At 31.8% G+C, this 18,647-nt stretch overlaps 1 protein-coding gene across 3 annotated transcripts in view; it reads right to left on the reverse strand.

The window, feature by feature from the left end:
- LOC133200160 (neuronal calcium sensor 2-like) overlaps positions 1–18,647 on the reverse strand; it is a 59,222-nt gene that overhangs the window by 39,631 nt on the left and 944 nt on the right. The window contains exon 1 of one of the 3 annotated variants that reach the window (XM_061335923.1): positions 1,570–1,865. The exons of 1 other annotated variant lie outside the window; for it this stretch is intronic. The gene's annotated coding sequence lies outside the window, so the exon portion shown is untranslated. Of the gene's footprint in view, positions 1–753; positions 837–1,569; positions 1,866–18,647 lie in introns of those variants that run through there. One more of the 3 variants, XM_061335922.1, reaches the window with a different exon arrangement.

The raw sequence follows: 18,647 nt of genomic DNA on the forward strand, positions 1-18,647 counted from the left end.
TTCAACCAAGAAATGAAATCCCCATGCCATGATCAAACCTTTATTTTTTTCTCAAACTACAAAATTTAAACTTCAGACTTAGTGATGTTACAGTGCTTGTGTATAATACATGTAACTAATGAGACGGATCTGTGTGTATTAAATTTGATGTTTCAAATAATTTCTTGCATTTTGTTGTTTGGATAAATTTTTGTAATCAAAATTTATTCCAATCTTTTTTTTAATGTTTTAATAGGAAGTAATTTAAGTATTTATAACTGTTTACCACTCACAGGTCAATGATTTAGCTATAATTATAGACACGTAAATCATATGTGGTATGATATTAAATTTTAAATCATATACATTTTATGCATTCTAATTTAAAATTTACTTTATTTAATCTGCTAACAGATTGTGAGAATTCAGCATCTCCTGCTATAAACTTAAAAAAAGACAATGGAACAACCATCAATGAAATACATGGGAATTGTTTTCCATGGAACCATTAAACTTTCATTATCCATAAAGGAATCATTAATCCAAGTCACAGTTCTGTTTAAATAAATGGCAAATCTACATGCAACCTGAGATGCAATCTTAGGCAGAGCAAGACTTGTAGGTAAATAAATGTAACCAGCAATATCAGATGACACATTCATCCTGATTCCTGGGCAGTGAGTTTAGATATGGTCTTCTGCAAGAAATCTATCCATCTTTCAACACACCAATTCCTACAAAGCAGGTATGGCAGTTAGGATCAAAACAACAAACCTCTGCGATTTGGATCCCTTATCAATCAAGAATTCCAAAACAAATTCATTTCTTGTGTTTGAGATCTCTGATGGCTCAGACAGATTTCTTTCTTTTTTTTCCCCTCCTCTCTGATGTTTGCCATGACTCACTACCGTCAGACAGACAAAGCATAAGGTAAACAGAGTACAGGCTCAGCACCTTTCATCATCAGAATTAATTAATTAAGACTGAAATCATGCACCAGTAAATGGATTCATATACCCCAAAGAAAAACAAAAGAATCCCTATTTTATAAAGGTATTAAAGAGTGAGCAAAATGAAATGCTCCTTGTAGGAGGTTGTTTTATTACATAGAGAAGTAAAAAAAAGAATCATATATTGAACCTGACATTGAAAAGAAATTCAATATAAAATCCTGACTTCTCAAATGATAAACTTCTTTGCAATGTATGTGGAAAGAAAAACCAAGAACTTCAAAGAAAAATCTTTCTCTGTCCAATATGACCACCCATCACAACTCACATTGTCTGGCATTTTCTGGGTTTTTAATTAGCACAGAGTTGTTGTTTATGTAAAATAATTTGATTTTGCCTTATTAATTCATCTTCGAAATTAAAAACAAAACAGAACCTAAAAAATTCTATATTTACTGAATACTTTGCTGTTTGATCATACCCATTATGTCAGGTTCTAATCTTTCACTGTGTTTTTTACCACTTGAAACATTAAAATTTAGAAACAAGATCATGGTTTACTTAAATTCCTTTAACACTTGATCAAATTGATAATATTGTACTAGAATCTTTAAAGAATATACCTAACTGAAAAACTAACCTTTTCAAATCAATGTTTCCTTTTTTCCCCTCAACAAATCGTAAAAAAATAAGTGCTCCCTCACAATACTTGTATATTTATATTTTACACTCCGTCGTCGTATAATTCCCTTCTAAAAAAAATATGGAATTAGCATTTAAAATCACTTCCCATAGTGAAAAAATCCTAATCATCACCCATTTCTTTGAAAAACAGCTTTTATCTTTTACAAATGATTGGAGTTGCGTGCCTGCATCAGTAGATTTGGCAGGCAGTTGAACTTAACAAGATGGTAAATACCCTATAAGCTTCCCTTTTTATTTCTACCTACAACAAATATATACACCCTGTGCCTAAGAAACACAAAAAGAATAAATATATAGCACTTTGCTGACCATAAATTTACAATTACCTTTTGATCACCTTGTCTCCCTGACTGGCTATTCTCTTTACAAGATCTTGTAAGATTATTGAGAAAAAAACTATCACTACTAAATAATTCATTGTGACCTTCATCTTTCGACTTTTTCTAACAGTAAAACAAGATGTGTAAAAGACATAATCTAAATTTATTAAGAAATCATTTTTTTTCTTTCTGGGAGAAAAGATTTAGTTTCCATTTTCCCCGAGTTCCCTGCAAAGATGAGATGATGCCAAATGTTGAAAATATATATGCATGTAAAATTATTATTTCTGTTTCAAATTGAGTCAATATTGTATCAAACCAAAACTTTTTGGGCACCCTACTTTAGATAAAAAGATTAAACTTGTCATAAAAATACTAAATTACCAAAATGTCAAAGATATTGTTCTGTTGTATTATTCTTACAAAATCTATCATGAAAGATATACATGTAATTTTCATTAAGTTGATTTCTTTGGCTAACAAAATTAAGCACTAGGTATGAATAAATGATGAAGGAACCAAAAGGTAGCACTAAACAGCTAATAATCCAATTAATTTCTCAAAGAAAATGTGTGACATTCAATTCCTGTCAAGAACATTTAGCTTTTTTTTTTTGAAGTCACCCCTCACTCTTAAACCTTCATCCTTTATTGTCAATACACTTGAAAGTAGGTGTCGGGACTCTTCATGGATTTTTTTGCCCCCATCCAAAGAAAAGAAACAAAAATCAATTTGATAAAGTGCTATCCGCAGTCATCTTTTAAGATCTGTGGGATGGGAGATGTTGTGTGGAGTTGCTGACTAATGTATCAATAGCAAGCCAGGAACACAGGAATGTTATTACTAATGCCTCACCTAGTGGAATTATGTAATTAATCAGACCTAAATTGATTTTTAAAAGGTAGAAACAAAGAAATCAATGAATTTTTTTTAAGAATTGTGTTTTGATTTAAAAATTGCATTTAGTAACCTCTCAAGCAGCATGTGCTTTCCTTCCCATTAAGAAATTCGTATCTTAAATTTGTTTGAAATTTGTTCCTGCTCTGTCACACTACAGAAACCTGCTGCAAAATCCATCAGAGATAATTAAAAAAAATTACATCATTCTATAGGAAGCAAGTATTACACAAATGTTTCTATGATTCCTTCAATTTAATGATTTTTGCTTAAAAACCAGCTAGGATATATTTATCATGTCAGGACTCCATGACATAATCTTATCAAGTCTCTCATGGGACTGTAGCTCTACTGGTTAAAATGAACAACTGGTATGGGAGATTTTTTTATTTTAGAAAGTGAAATTATATTTAGTTGCTGCATACTTATTAAAATCAAATAGATCTGTCATAATGGGACCAATACTTCCCATGGGGGAACTGGAGACAGTACACAACTTACAAAAGCTTATAAAAGGACTTAGCAATCTTGCAAAAAAATCTTATTAATTCCCATGACCAAAATCTTTGAAGAGTAACTAGTTGAAGGAATTGTAACACCCCTGTGTGTGAGGAATTCTTATTCTTCCAATGTTTTCCCATTTCAAAGTGGTGGCTAGAACAATGATTTAATACTTTTGTACCCTCTGACCTTGACCTTAACCAAAAGACCTAGGACATAGGGTCAAGACAAATCATGGTCACATGATTCCTTTGCATTAAATATGATGTTCTAAAAATTCTACACGTTATACTCTTTCGTGATTCTTATGTACAATGAAACTTTAACAAAAACTTGCAACTTCTTTTCAATTTTTGACAATCAATCTGAAAATACCACATGCATGTATATGTACTCAAATGGAATACATTATTTCTAAAATGTTGGGAAAAAATCATTAAGTATTTTGATAATCCATAGACAAAAAATGTTTACGAACAGCTAGACCATTATCATTTAATTGAAACCAGGACCAATCTGCAGTAGTACGTGGCATTTTGAAATCGATTTAATATTTGTAACCAGAGTAAAACTGTCCAAATAAGAAAAAAATGATAAAAATTGATGAAGATTGATAATGTATCTTAATGTAGTGTAGTTGCATACCAAATTTTTTTTCTCAAAATCAGGCAAAACCTATGGAAAGAACACCCTTTTGAACTAGAGGTATTGCGAGTACTGAGCTCACAGATTGATAACCCCTTTTCATATGAGTATAATGGCAATGTGCATTTCTTGGCAGCATATAAATGAGATTAAGTGAATGTTCCATTGAATTTCATTCAGGACTTTAGAAGAAATTGTGTTTAACAATAACAAAACTGGTACTCCTATTATGAAGTATTATAAAGTGACAAAATCAATTGCTATGGGAAACCACAAATATCTCTTCAATCAAAGCGTAAAATAAAAGGTGCACATTATGGCACTGTGTAATAAAGATTCTGTGAAAGTTTCATCAAATTTTTATCCATGGTATAAGAGGAGTTGCAGACAAGAGATGGGTACCACCATTCATAAATAATGGCAAAATCCATGTTTTGCTATGGAAAACCCAAGTTATCTTTCCGATCAAAACGTAAAATAGGAGATACAAAATGCCATTATGTAATAGAGATTTTGTGAAAAGAGCAGGGTTCACTTAAGGTCTTTTTGGCCTTGTGAATTTCTGAAAAATCAAAACTGTGTAGTTTAGTTGGCAATACATTAAATATCACTTGGACCCTTGGTGACTGATTGCATGTTTATTGAAAATGACTTAATTTTCTGGCTAGTCAATGCATTATGATTTCATTGCATCATTACTCCCATATCCTGAAAATTTTCTCAAAACTTTGCCAAAAATTTAAGCTGTTTTTTAATATTTTGTGTAGAACACAACTTCTGATCCAAAAATGTTTAATTATGTAATGACAGAACTATTTCTGAAAATTATAAAATAATATTTTTACTTTTTGGATCAAAGGGTGTGCTCATATTTTAATTCTTTGCAGAAAGATACCATTTTTATGCAAAATTCAAAAACATTGCAATTTCACAAAGCCTGTTTTCCAATACCTGAACTCTCAGAGGAAACTGTTATAGGAAATGAAAACACTAAGTCTTTACTTAAATTGATGTTTGAACTGGGACATAGCATGCTAATAAATAAATTGGTATATCTATTATATCTAAGCATTTCATGCTCAAAGTGAATCTAGCTCTTTCATTAAATTGCATTCATTGGTGTAAAAGGAGTTGCAGATAAGTGTACCAAGAATGGCAAAGTCCATATTTCGCTCTGGGAAACCCAAAATTCTGTCCAATCAAAGCATAAAAATAGAGGTACACAATGGCACTATGTAATAAAGATTCAGTGAAAGTCTCACAAAATTTCATTCAGAGTAGGGTACCCTCAATATTATAGGCAGTGTCCATGTTTTGCTGTGGGAAACCCCCAAATATGTGTCCCATCTAAGTAAAATAGGAGATGCACAATGCCACTATGTAATAGAGATTTTTTGAAGTTTCATCAAATTAGATTTGGTGGTGTAAGAGGAGTTACAGACAAAGGACGGCTACCCCCAAGTGTAATGGATGGACACCCCTATCATATACCCCCCCCCCCCTTTTAAGCATTGGGTAAAACAGATAGGTGGGAAGACAACAGTCAATACCAAAATCAAAAGCTTCGAGTTAAAGTATGGGAATCCTGCAACAACAAAAAAATTTCATAGGGCACACTCCAGAATGACACAGTGAATCATGAGTTTCATATGTAAATTTTATTATTAGAATGGAAATTAATTTCATATAAAACATACACAATATGGAATTCCTTCGTTGCAACTTGATCTCATTATCTATAAATTACCATGGTGGTCCTAAATATTTCCATTTTAAAACATTCCATTAATTTCTGCTTGCCTTCACCTGAAGTTTGCTGTGTCCTTGATAAACTTCATAACATATTTGTAGAAATTCCTGTGCTACCTTTCCACACACAAAATTGGTGCATGACTAAGTACTCAGGTAGCAAAACATATAAAGCTAATAGCAAATCAAAGAGGAACAAGAAGTCTCTGACAAGACTGTAGCTCTACTTGTTTTTACATAACAAAAGTAGAGAAAGGTAAAGAAAAGGTATCATGAAGCTAGCTATGGCAACAGCAATAAATAAAGTAACTAGAAACTCATTGCGAGCAATGAGAGGTCTTCCGTTCGATTCTAAAAATAAAAACGAAAATTCAAGCTGAAAAAGTGATAAAAGAAATTCAGACTCTGGAGATTTAACCCTGATCGTCAGTGTGAAAATCCTACGTGATTTCTTTGATCACTTCCTGTGACAAGAGGAAGTGACGACTGACGCGTTTAACCCAAATGGTTTCGACTACTCCTCAAGGTCTATTGCTCATAAAAGTTTGGTCTTTTAATCTTTTACCTGCTTTTGAGATCTCGCTCAGAAAATTTCTCATTTTGAGGACAGAAAACACTCGACCGGAAGTGAATTTTTGAACGCTATTTAAGGTTACCCTAGTCATTTGCACTTTGAATAACCTATTGAAAATCCATTTCAAATACTTAATCTATAAAGAATATTTATGGGAAAGTAAAATATTCAAATTATTTAGTTTTTCTCTTATAACCGGAAGTTGTCATTTTTGTTTCCGGTGGGACCAACATCTTTCGAATCTGCGAAAAAGATACAATAAAGTGATACAATTTTTAATTAAAAAAAAGAAAAATTGGAATTTTCGATTTCTTTGATCACTTCCTGTGACGACCGGAAGTGACCTCTGACGCTTTGAACTCAAATGGTTTTGTCTACATCTTAAGGTCTGTTGCTCATATAAGTTTAGTGTCTTAATCTCTTACCTTGTTCGAGATCTTGCTCAGACAACTGATAATGTGATATTCTTTGCATGTAAAATTATATTAATAAATGCTTGTAGGAAAGACGCCTAAAATATTACATGGGTCTTTCAAATTGCAAGGATATTAAAGATTTCTTTTTAAAAATGAGAATAGTGCAAAATTCACAAAGAAAAAAAAAGCTCAATGTCGTTTATTAAGATGAAAACGTAAATGAAAACTAAGAAATGAGAAAGAAAATTCAGACATAATTGGGAATAAACCCAGATCGCTTGCTTTAAAATTCAGTATGGAAATCACTACACCAGCGCAATTTTACCATCCATCATCGGTTTTTGTATCAATGCTTGAAGTAACAAGCGTCAAGGAGGATAAAAGCTTTATATATATATATATATATATATATATATATATATATATATATATATATATATATATATATATATATATATATATATATACGGTGGAATTATAGAATGCGAACTAGTTAGCCAAATTTTGTGCAAGCAGATTAACATCGGAATTCGTTAATTGAGTTTAATTAAACAATAACTATCATCACAAGAAATAATCTACTACTGATGAACTGATGATACTGTTTACTTCTTTTATTCCTTATACATATATATTCAACTTTTTATTCCATGCAATTCCATATACATGTATTTCATGTCCATGTTATCTTTTTCTGCTCTTCTGTATCAGACCATTTGTCTACTATGAAAAGGGAGGGGTGTTACAATACATTATTTTGCACCAAACGTCACGAGCAAATCTTCGAGTTTTTCTTTAAAATGTTTGTTCTATTGAATGGTTTCCATCATCATGTATCATATGTACCGAACAAATTACTAATTTTATTGCATTTTTTTTTGGAGGTCAGAGTATTTATGTTTTCAAAGACAGATTATCCATTTCCAAAATCTGCCAGTTCCAATAATTTCTGTACATTTCATTGATCCTTATGCTAGTTTCGTTCAACAAGACGTTCGGCTGTCTCCGTAAACTCCGACCAGCTCGTCGGAGTTTACGGAGACGGCCGCCATTTTGACCCCGCTTCAAATTTTAAAATGCAAATATCTAGAGTTTGAATTTATCAATTTTAAAACAAAATATATATTAAGTATTTTTAGAAGTGTTTCTATTAACCATAACAATATCAAAGAAAAATATTGAAAAATAAAAAAGTTGAAAAAATCCATTTGTGAAATTCGCATTCGGTGGTGACCGGAAGCATCGACGACGCACAGAAAATTGGTCAGAACATCTACAAGTCATGCTCTATCATCTTTGACATGTCTCCAGTTCATATCTTTAGCCATTCTAGAGGAGATAGGAAGACAAAAATCCAATTCAAAATCAGAAAATTGGCCATTACATGGAACCGAAAGAGATTTTTTGAATTTTCTCCTCAAATGCACAAAGATCATAATAATGTCGATTATCCCTGAAAAAATAATTGAAAACCACTGAATAGTTTTTGAGAAAACGCGTGCACAAAATATGGGAGGAAAAATAAGAATAAGTAGAAACTCATTGCGAGCAATGAGAGGTCTTCCGTCCGATTCTGAAAATAAAAACGAAAATTCAAGCTGAAAGAGTGATAAAAGAAATTCAGACACTCTGGAAATTTAACCTTGGTCGTCAGCGTGCAAATACAATGTGCTATCTCCTTTAACCGGAAGTTGACGTTTTCAAGGTTACTCTAGACATTTGCACTCTGAATAACATATTTAAAATTCATTTCAAATACTTTATCTATAAAGAATATTGTTGGGAAAGTAAAATACTCAAATTATTTAGTTTTTCTCTTATAACCAGAAGTTGTCGTTTTTGTTTCCGGTGGGACCAACATTTTTTGAATCTGCGAAAAAGATGCAATAAAGTGATGCAATTTTTAATTAAGAAAAGAAAAGTTAAAATTTTTATTTCTTTTATCACTTCAACTGGAAGTGACGGCTGACGCTCTGAACCCAAATGGTTTTGCCTACATCTTAAGGACTGTTGCTCATATAAGTTTGTTGTCTTAATCTCTTACCGTTTTCGAGTTCTTGCTCAGACAACTTCTTGTATAGAACTTTTCAAGATCTCTTGAGTAGTTTTAATTGTAATAAACAGGATATATTATGGATTGTTTAACCTACCAAGCCAATCTTTTTTTTTTTTTTTTTTTAATAGATTTTGTCAAATCAGTGTTTTTACAATTCTCAATGCATTTCCTATGTAAAATGTTAACAAAAGGGACCTACATAATTTTTCACCATAATATTTCTCCAAAACTCACTTATTTCATATAGTTTTTGTTTTATATATATTATCGTATTTTAATTTCCTATGACTTCTAGATATTTTAGCTGAAAATGTAAATATAGAAAATAGACAAGGACATACCGGCACCGATCTCTATTTTTGAGTTACTTCCCTTAACAGCTATAATTACATATTATTCATAAGGGTAGAAGGAGTCAGACTGGTTGATTGATTCTATCATGTAATTGATTGAAACACATTGTCATAAAAATATTGGACTGGATTTATTTCAATTTTTATTCGTAGTTACTAAATGCTGCTCCCTTCATACAACCTAGAAACTGATCTCAGTCGGTCTACCTTTCAGCATATGTCACATCTTTGCCTTTCCCAGCATACTAAGCATAACTATGATGAATGACGACCTGTTGACTCTTTGTCTCCTGAATACAATTTACAACGAAGCCATTACTACTTTTCTTTCTTGCTGTATAGATGATTCTACCCGTTGAAGGAAGTACACGTGCTTTTTGTTTACCTCTGTAAACGTATGCTTTATTGGTTTTCACGCTTAGAGAATTCTACATGGGAGATCACTCTCAATCACTATTTCATAAGTGAAAAAACCCATGTATTTAACCTTTTCTTTTCTCAGGAAAACTTTGACTTACCAATGTCCGTAAAATATAACCTAGGTCCTTCAAAAATGCAAGGATTTTTAAGGATTTATTTAAAACAAATGAAAATAGCCCAGGATTCACACAGAAAAAAAAACATCATTTATGAAGATGAAAACATAAATTAAAGGTAAAAAAAATGAGAAAGAAAATTCAGACATAATCGGGATTAAACCCGAAATAATAGAACACCGCTGACGTTGGAGGTTAGTGTGCAAGGAAAAAGCCACCCGAGGAGCTCCGAGTGCCGACCTGCTCGTCAGAGTTTATGGAGACAGCCGCCATTTTGGACCCGCTTCAAATTATAAAATGCGAATATCTAGAGTTTGGATTTATCAATTTTTAAACAAATTATATATTAGGCCTTTCTGGAAAGGCCTCTGTTAACCCTACTAATATAAAAGAAAAATATTGAAAGACAAAAAAGTTAGAAAATTCAACTTTTTAAATTCGCATCCGGTAACGACAGGAAGTACCGACGACGAACGAAAGGTCATGTCCTGGCTAGGATTTATCACGATCTATAATCCCTGAAAGTTTCACATTGATATCTTTTACCGTTCTTGAGATTATCTGCTGACAAAATGTCTTTTAAAATTCAGAAAATGGTCGGTAACTTGGCAACGGAAGTGATTTTCCAAAAAATCTCTCGGATAAAATAACTTCAGATTACAATACATTCTTCCTGCAAATTTCATTAAATGTCATCGAGTAGTCTTTGAGAAATCGCGTGCACAAAATTAGATGGGCGTAAAAATAATAATAATAATAAGAAACAGTAGAATCACTATAAGGTCTTCCGTGAAGACGGAAGACCTTAATGATCCTTGGCTTAGTCTTTATCTGAGTCAAGTTTAATTGCAATTGGACAAAAACTGTAGAAGTAACAGTTTGAAAGAATTTCACAGAGATTTCTATTTTTAGTAGCCATGTCAAAACTTCAACAAAATAAACCAGAAGTCTCTGGTGAGACTGTAGCTCTATTGGTTTTTACTTAAGGAGGTTGGATCCTGCCTTCAAAAGTAATGAGAATTTTTTATCAAGTATATTTTTAGAATTTATGCAGACAGCTTAATTAAAAATCAAAACAAAAAATGGGGGTCAATGCACTTCTTTTGGCGCTACAGAGCATTTAGTTTGACCTTTTTGCACTGTAAATACGTCTTATACATAAATCAATTTTTAAAGTTTTTCCTCCAATATTTTTTATTCAAATAAATTATGGGAACAAACACAGCCTTATTTCATCTTGAATAGACACATTAAAATTTGTGACAATGAAAAAAATTTCAAATTACTCCGCATGTTCAATTACTTGACCTTTTTGCACTCAAAAAATTTCATTTTTCTGGCATTAAAAATTTAACAAGCAAAAAAATAATTTGAAAGTAATGACATTTTACTGAATTTAAGAAGAATGGTGAAAAGTATCTTATATATTCAGAAAAGAAAATAAAAAGTGGGGGTCTGTGATGTTAATTTTTAGATATTACTAAAAAAAGTGCCAATTTTAAGCTTAAATTAGGGCTATTTTTTCTTGATTTTTCACAATATATTTGCTATATTTATCAAATATGATGATAGAATCCATGACAGTTTATTTGATATATAATTTAGGACCAGTATAAAACAGTTCACTGCACAAAATAACTCTGTGTGCAGGCTGCATGGAAAAATAGGAATCCAAACTTAACATACTTTAAATACTTCGAAAAAGAAATAATGATCATTTTCTTCGAAAAAACTTTCCACCACAAAATATAGTTCCTCGCTTAATGCCTTTGGAATGGAATTTAATCATGGAGTTTTAACTGAATATTGTTTAATTGGCATTGTAGAATCCAAATTTATTGTAAGAATTAAAACTTTATGCAGAATTTTTGAAATATAGGTTAAGATATAAATCTGTTCAAAAGCTCAGGAGCGAACCTCGTTAACAAAAGTAGAGAAAGTAGCACTTTGACTTGAAACTATGGCAAAAGCAATAAATAAAATAATGATCCTTGGTTTCTTTAAGTTTAATTGCAATTGAACAAAAACTGTGGTAGAAAAATTTCACAGAAATTTCTATTTTTAGTAACCATGGCAACACTTCAATAAAAAAATCAAAACCAATACACAGAATTATGAATCTTAATGTAGTCTACCTTCTAACCAAGTTATATTGAAATCAGACTGGAACTGTAGGAGGAGTAGCATTTTGAAAGAATTTCACAGAAAGATTTATTTTTAGTAACCAAGGCAACACTGTTCAATAAATTAAAAACTGATAAAAAGAATAATGTAACTTAGTGTAGTCTACTTGTATACCAAGTTATACTGCAATCCAATTAAAACTGCAGGAGGAGTAGCTTTTCGAAAGAATTTCACAGAAATTTCTATTTTTAGTAACCATTGCAACACCATTTGTTGAAAACAAAAAATGATGGACAGAATTATGTAACTTAGTATAATTTACTAGTGTACCAAGTTATATTGAAATCAGATTAAAACTGTAAGAGGAGTAGCATTTTGAAAGAATTTCACAGAATTTTCTATTTTTAGTAACCATGGCAACATGACTTAGTGGTTTATAAAGCGTAAACTGAACCAACCCAGGTTATACAGTATAACTTGGGTAGCTATTTAATTCATTTCTTAAATATTGAAATCAGATTAAAACTGTAGGAGGAGGAGTATTTTGAAAGAATTTCACAGAAATTTCTATTTTTTGTAACCATAGCAACACTGTTCATTGAAATTAAAAACCCATATCTAAAATTATGTGTATCTTCGTTTAGTCAACTTGTGCACCAAATTTTATTGAAATTAAATTAAAATTGTAGGAGGAGTAGCATTCTGAAAGAATTTCACAGAATTTTCTATTTTTAGTAACCATGGCAACACCGTTCATTGAAATCAAAAACCCATACCTAAAATTATGTACCTTAGTGCAGTGAACTTGAGTATCAAGTTATATGGAAATCCAATTTAAACTGTAGGAGGAACAGCATTTTGAAAGAAATTTCTATTTTTAGTAACCATGGAAACACCGCTCATTGAAATCAAACATAGGTAATCAGAGATTACAGACCTCACCTCAACCAATGTTGTCTTTAAGTAAGGCAAAGTCCCACATTAAATTAATAATCTAGTAGTGTACATCCCAAGATGCAATACAAGCAATTTTGATCTGATAGGACTTGCAATTACTTGGGAATGAACTTATCCAAAAACTTCAAACTAGTCACTCATCCAGAAAATTCATTCAAATCCAGGATCTGATGCAAATTTAAGAGTGTTCCTCTCTTAATGCATCATCCATGCAAGTTTGGTTCAGATAGACCTTATAGTTTCTTGGTAAAAACTTAAACCTGGTCACTCATCTGGAAAATGTAGATCAAATCCAGTATTCGAAGCAAGTCAAGTAGTGTGCATCTTTAGATGTATCATCCATGAAAGTTTGGTCAAGGTATGGCAAATAGTTACTTTAGAATGAACCTGCTCAAAAAATTTAACCTGGTCCCTCATCCAGAAAATGTAGGTCAGATCCAGCATCCGAAGCAAGCCTGGTAGTATGCATTCTTAGATGTATCATCCATGCAAGTTTGGTCATCATAGGGCTTATAGATACTTCAGAATGAACCTGCTCAAAAAATTTTAACCTGGTCACTCATCCAGGAAATGTAGGTCAGATCCAGCACCCAAAGCAAGCCTGGTAGTGTGCATCCTTAGATTTATCATCCATGCAAGTTTGGTCAACATAAGACTTATAGTTACCTTAGAAATGAACCTGCTCCAAAAACTTTAACCTGGTCACTCTTCTGGAAAATGTAGGTCAGATTCAGCATCCAAAGCAAGCCTGGTAATGTGCATCCTTAGATGTATCATCCATGCAAATTTGGTCAAAATAGAGCTTATAGTTACTTGGAAAATCTCTGATTAATGTAGGGCATAGAAGTACTTAATCAGAAAACTGCACCAAAAACTTTAACCTGGGACGCCAACACCAACACCAAAGCAGACACTGAGGGTATCACATAAGTTCCCTTCAACTTCATTGAGGTGAGCTAAAAACTGATATCAAAATTATGTATTTTAATGTCTACTTCTGTTCAAATTTCCATTGAAATTGGACTGAAACTGTAGAAGGAGTAGCATTTTGAAAAAATTTCACAGAATTTCTATTTTTTTAAACATAGCAACATTTCAAAAACCAGAAGTCTTTGACGAGACTGCAGCTCTACTGCTTGTACTCATAACAAAGGAAGATAAAAACTAGAAATATGTCCATAGGACATGAATGCATCACTAAGTGTTTATTAGTAATGCAGCATGAAAATTTGTATTAGTGTATGAAGTTTGATGAAATATCTTGAATAGTTTCTTTAAAATTAAAATTTGAAATCTAAAAAAATGGAAAAAGATAATAAATTCTCACAAAATTATGTATAAGTGCATTAGCTCACCAAAAAAAATCTTAAATTATTTGTTTAAAATTATGCAAAATGCAAATTAAAGAAAAGTGAGGTCAAGGTCACAGGAAAGTGCAAGGTGAAAAGTTTTTGAAGCAGTTGAATAGCTCTCACTAATACATATCAGCATATTTATTAAGTTTGATGAAAATATCCTGAATGGTTTATTTAAAACTGAGCTAAACACAAATTTAAAAAAAAGTGAGGTCAAGGCCAAAGGAAGGTCAAAGTCAAAAAATATTAATGCAGTTGAATAGCTTACTTCAGTATGTATCAGCATATGAAGTTCGATAACACTTTCCCGAATAGCTTATTCAAAACTCAGTTAAACATGAATTTAAGAAAAGTGAGGTCAAGGTCAAAGTAAAAGTAAGGTCAAAAAATTGTTGATGCAGTTGAAAACTCTTATCAGTTTGCATCAGCAAATGAAGTTTGATAAAAAATATCTTGAAAGGTTTATCTAAAACTGAGCTAAACACTAATTTTAGAATAGAAAGGTCAAGGTCAAAGGAAAGGTCAAGGTCAAATAATGTTGATGCAGTTGAATAGCTTACATCAGTATGTATAAGCATATGAAGTTCTATTACACTTTCTTGAATGGTTTGTTAAAACTGAGCTAAACACTAATTAAAGAAAAGTGAGGTCAAGGTCAAAAAATGTTGATGCAGTTGAATAGCTCTCATCAATATCTATCAGCATATGAAGTCTGATAAAAATATCTTGAATAATTTCTTTGAAACTGAGCTTTTAACCGAGCTAAATGCTAAGTGCGATGGAAAAACAAAAGAGACAATTATGTATTTCAGTGTAGTCTACTTGCATGTCAAGTAATATTGTAATCAGACCAAAACTGTAGGAGGAGTAGTGTTTTGACAGTATTTCACAGAAATTTCTATTTTTAGTAACCATGGTAACACTTCACCAAAATCATCAACCGATACAAAGAATTATGTACTTTGTTTACTTGTGTGCAAAGTTATACTGAAATCAGATCAAAACTGTAGGAGGAGTAGCCTTTTGGAAGTATTTAACAGAATCTTCTATTTTTAGTAACCATGGCAACACCTTTCATTGAAATCAAAATCTGACAAAAAGAATTATGTATCTTAGGCTAGTCTAGTTGTGGACCATGTTATATTAAAATTGGACTAAAACTGTAGGAGGAGTAGCATTTTGAAAGAATTTCACAGAAATGTTTTAATTTTTAGTTACCAATAGCAACACCATTCATCGAAATCAAAAACAAATATACAGAATTTAGTATCTTAGTGTAGTCTACTTTTGTACCGAGACATATATTAAATTTAGGCTAAAACTGTAGGAGTAGTAGCGTTTTAAAGAATTTAACAGAATTTTCTATTTTTAGTAACCATGGCAACACCACAAAACTGATAGAAAGAATTATGTAATTTAGTGTAGTCTACTTGTGTACCAAGTTTTATTGAAATTGGACCAAATTCTAGGAGGAGTAGCAGTTTGAAAAATTGTTTACAGACAAAAGACAGACAAGACAGATGGATGAATGGACAGACAGAAGCCGGGCAAAGTGATCCCTAAGTGTCGCTCTGCTCTGCAGGTGACACAAAAATGACATTCCATATGCATGAAGTTAAATAAAATTTATCTTTGCATTCTATAGATAGTTTATCACTTTTAGAATATTTATATACTCAACAGTCAAACTGAAATTTACAAGTGCAACTTTTTTTTCTCAAAAAGATTTACAATTAGTACAACATGGTAATAAACAACTCTAAACTACATGAGTTTAACTTCAATATCTTGAATATAGTTATCTCAAGTACTTTGGATATGTTAAAGTGAGTTTGAAGACCCAACCACTTTTTCTTTATGTATTTAAACCTTGATGTCTCAAATCATCAGATATTCTGAAGTTTTTCCCAGTCCACAGTAAGATAACAAGGTTTGACTATATTAACATATTTCTTTATCAGTAGCTTACCAAACTTAACTACATATGCATTAAGAGCAATTAAGGTTCACTAATGGAGCCTTATTTGGCCCTGTTCAAATTCTAACAAATAAAACAACTGTTCGTTTGGACCCTTTGTTAGGCCATTCCAGGATTTTCTATGTTTAGAGTCCAAGTGTGCCTCGGTTTTTGACACCCTCAGATCCAAAGAAATTACCGGTATTTTGATGGATACCTGTAAATTCTGTCAATTTCTTTTCATATTTGTGTAGAATCTGCCAAATTAGGTATAAAATGAGTATTTTTTTAATCATGATTTTGCAAAGTATTATGGATCTTTCTTTGGGTAAAATAGATTTGTAATGAAATCAAATCTTTTGAATGATATCATTTTCATGACTATAAAGTCATATTAATAGAGCGTTTAATTTTTTCGGTTTGTGTGTTTTTTGTAAATAGATCAGTAGGTTTTTGAAAGATAGGTGGAAGCTAAACAGAGAAAAAACTTGGAATGGCCTTACCCGTCTTATAGATATGATGTAATTTTCTTGCTAGTCTATTTATTATGACATAAATTCAGTCATTATTCCCATTTACAGGAAATTTCTTTAAAAATGGCCAATATTTCAAACTTTTTAAAAAAAAAATCTTATAGAGCAAAGTCTACAATCAAAATGTTCAATTACATGTATATACTGATAGAACTTTTATACAGGTTTATAAAGCATGTTTTATACATGTATTTGGATCAAGGGGTGCTCATATTTTCTTTGAACGACCCAAATGCACCAATTTTCAGTTGAAATTCATAACCTTTCCCATTTCACAAATTTTTTTTTTACAATGTTTATACAATGTTTACAATGTGTGGACTCTTGGAAGAAAACTTCTTATGTGTAAAGAAAGCATTATGTCTCTACTTTATATTATTGTTTGAATTAAACATTGGGGGACAATTCATTAAGAGAACTAATTAGACATGTGTAGGGCCTTGCTATTTACAGCTATGTTAAAGACTGAGATTTGATTTAAATTGATAAATATTGTTGCAGATTTCCGAGATGCTCTGTTTTTAAAAAAATTTAACTAATATACCACAATACCCCATTTTCTCTGAGCTGTATACCTGACAACTCTGAACTGAAGCTTATTACCATGACAAACTAAACAAGTTAATTGTTTCATTTACTAATAATGATAATATTGAATTCTAGTTACACTTTGCACTTATACTATATAGTTTATAAATTATATATTTATTTCATTCACCTAAAAACATAAATGAAACATACCTGACGGTTGTCAAATGAGTGTACCAGCATGCAGTTTATATCTCATAAAGTAAAATGTACCCTTTTCTAGTAGGTATGTAAAAGCCAAGCATCTTGATTGTATTACATGTGTACTCAGACTACAAAATGTATAACACATCTGAAAAGAGTAAACCAGTGCAATGGAACTACAAGCCCAATGGATCAATTTGTCTTATTACACATAAATCTTTATTATCTGGCCCCAGCTTGTTTTTTCTATCTAGCCATCATAACAAGTCTTTATCCTTGTTTATTTACTTTAGAGTTCACTAACTGACTGCAGGGTAAGGTCTATAAATGGAAAGGATGAATAATGTCTTCATCTCTTGATTCAGTGTTGGAGGAAAGGGCATAAACTCCTTAAGAAGTTTAAGGTGGCACGTAATACTACCTTAAGTATCAGATTAAGGCAGTTGTTCTAAATAAGCAAATTTCTGAAGCTTTAGAAGAGCATACTAGTAAACAGAATTCTACAGCAAAGTTATTTGTATCAAATTGCCTCACTTGATGACACAAGATCGTATCAAATATTTTTTTTTAAAAATAAGGAAACCATAAGTTTGGATAAAGGTGCATGTTTAAATTGAGAAGAATCAGTATATGCCTTTTCAGGATAGTTGTGCACTACACGTTTATATTTATATATAAGGCAATCTGGTGTCATCACTCATTCATAGGATAAAAAGTGGAAAGAAATGCAAAACTACAACCAAAAACAAGAATTCAGGATAGTGAGGAGGTTCCAGGGATAAAATGTTTGAATACCCTATATAAACAAGGATGTTCTGTGCCAAGTTTGGTTAAAAATGGCCCAGTGATTCTAGAGATAACGCATGAGCTTAAAACTCAGGTGAGCTAATAAATAAAAGCATAATACATGTACAGTGTACATCTCCATTGTCAAACAATAAAAAATTGATCACCTCAGATACTTTCAATCAAACAGAATGTTTCACCAAGGCAATGAAAGGTACACTGTGGCTCTTCATAAAATGTCAAGTGCTCCATTGGGAGTTCAAGAGAGAAAAATAATTGACACCTGCAAGACAATCCTTCCCTTTTATACCAACCAGCAATTTGCTGCAAAATGCTTTTGGTTTCACCAAGTATGTCCTTCCCCCTGTTAAAGTGAATGACTTGATACCCCATGGAAAAGCTGATGGATTTTACGCCTAACAGACTCATTTCAAGAACCTTGGAGATTTCAAATTGAGGACCCATCAAATTTGAATCTACTCTAAAACAGGTTTACGTGACAAAAAAGATTCATACATGATT

Source organism: Saccostrea echinata, unplaced genomic scaffold, assembly GCF_033153115.1.
Source record: "Saccostrea echinata isolate AGI-Se365-2 ecotype Australia unplaced genomic scaffold, CSIRO_AGI_Sech_v1 ptg000037l, whole genome shotgun sequence".
Taxonomy (NCBI): domain Eukaryota; kingdom Metazoa; phylum Mollusca; class Bivalvia; order Ostreida; family Ostreidae; genus Saccostrea; species Saccostrea echinata.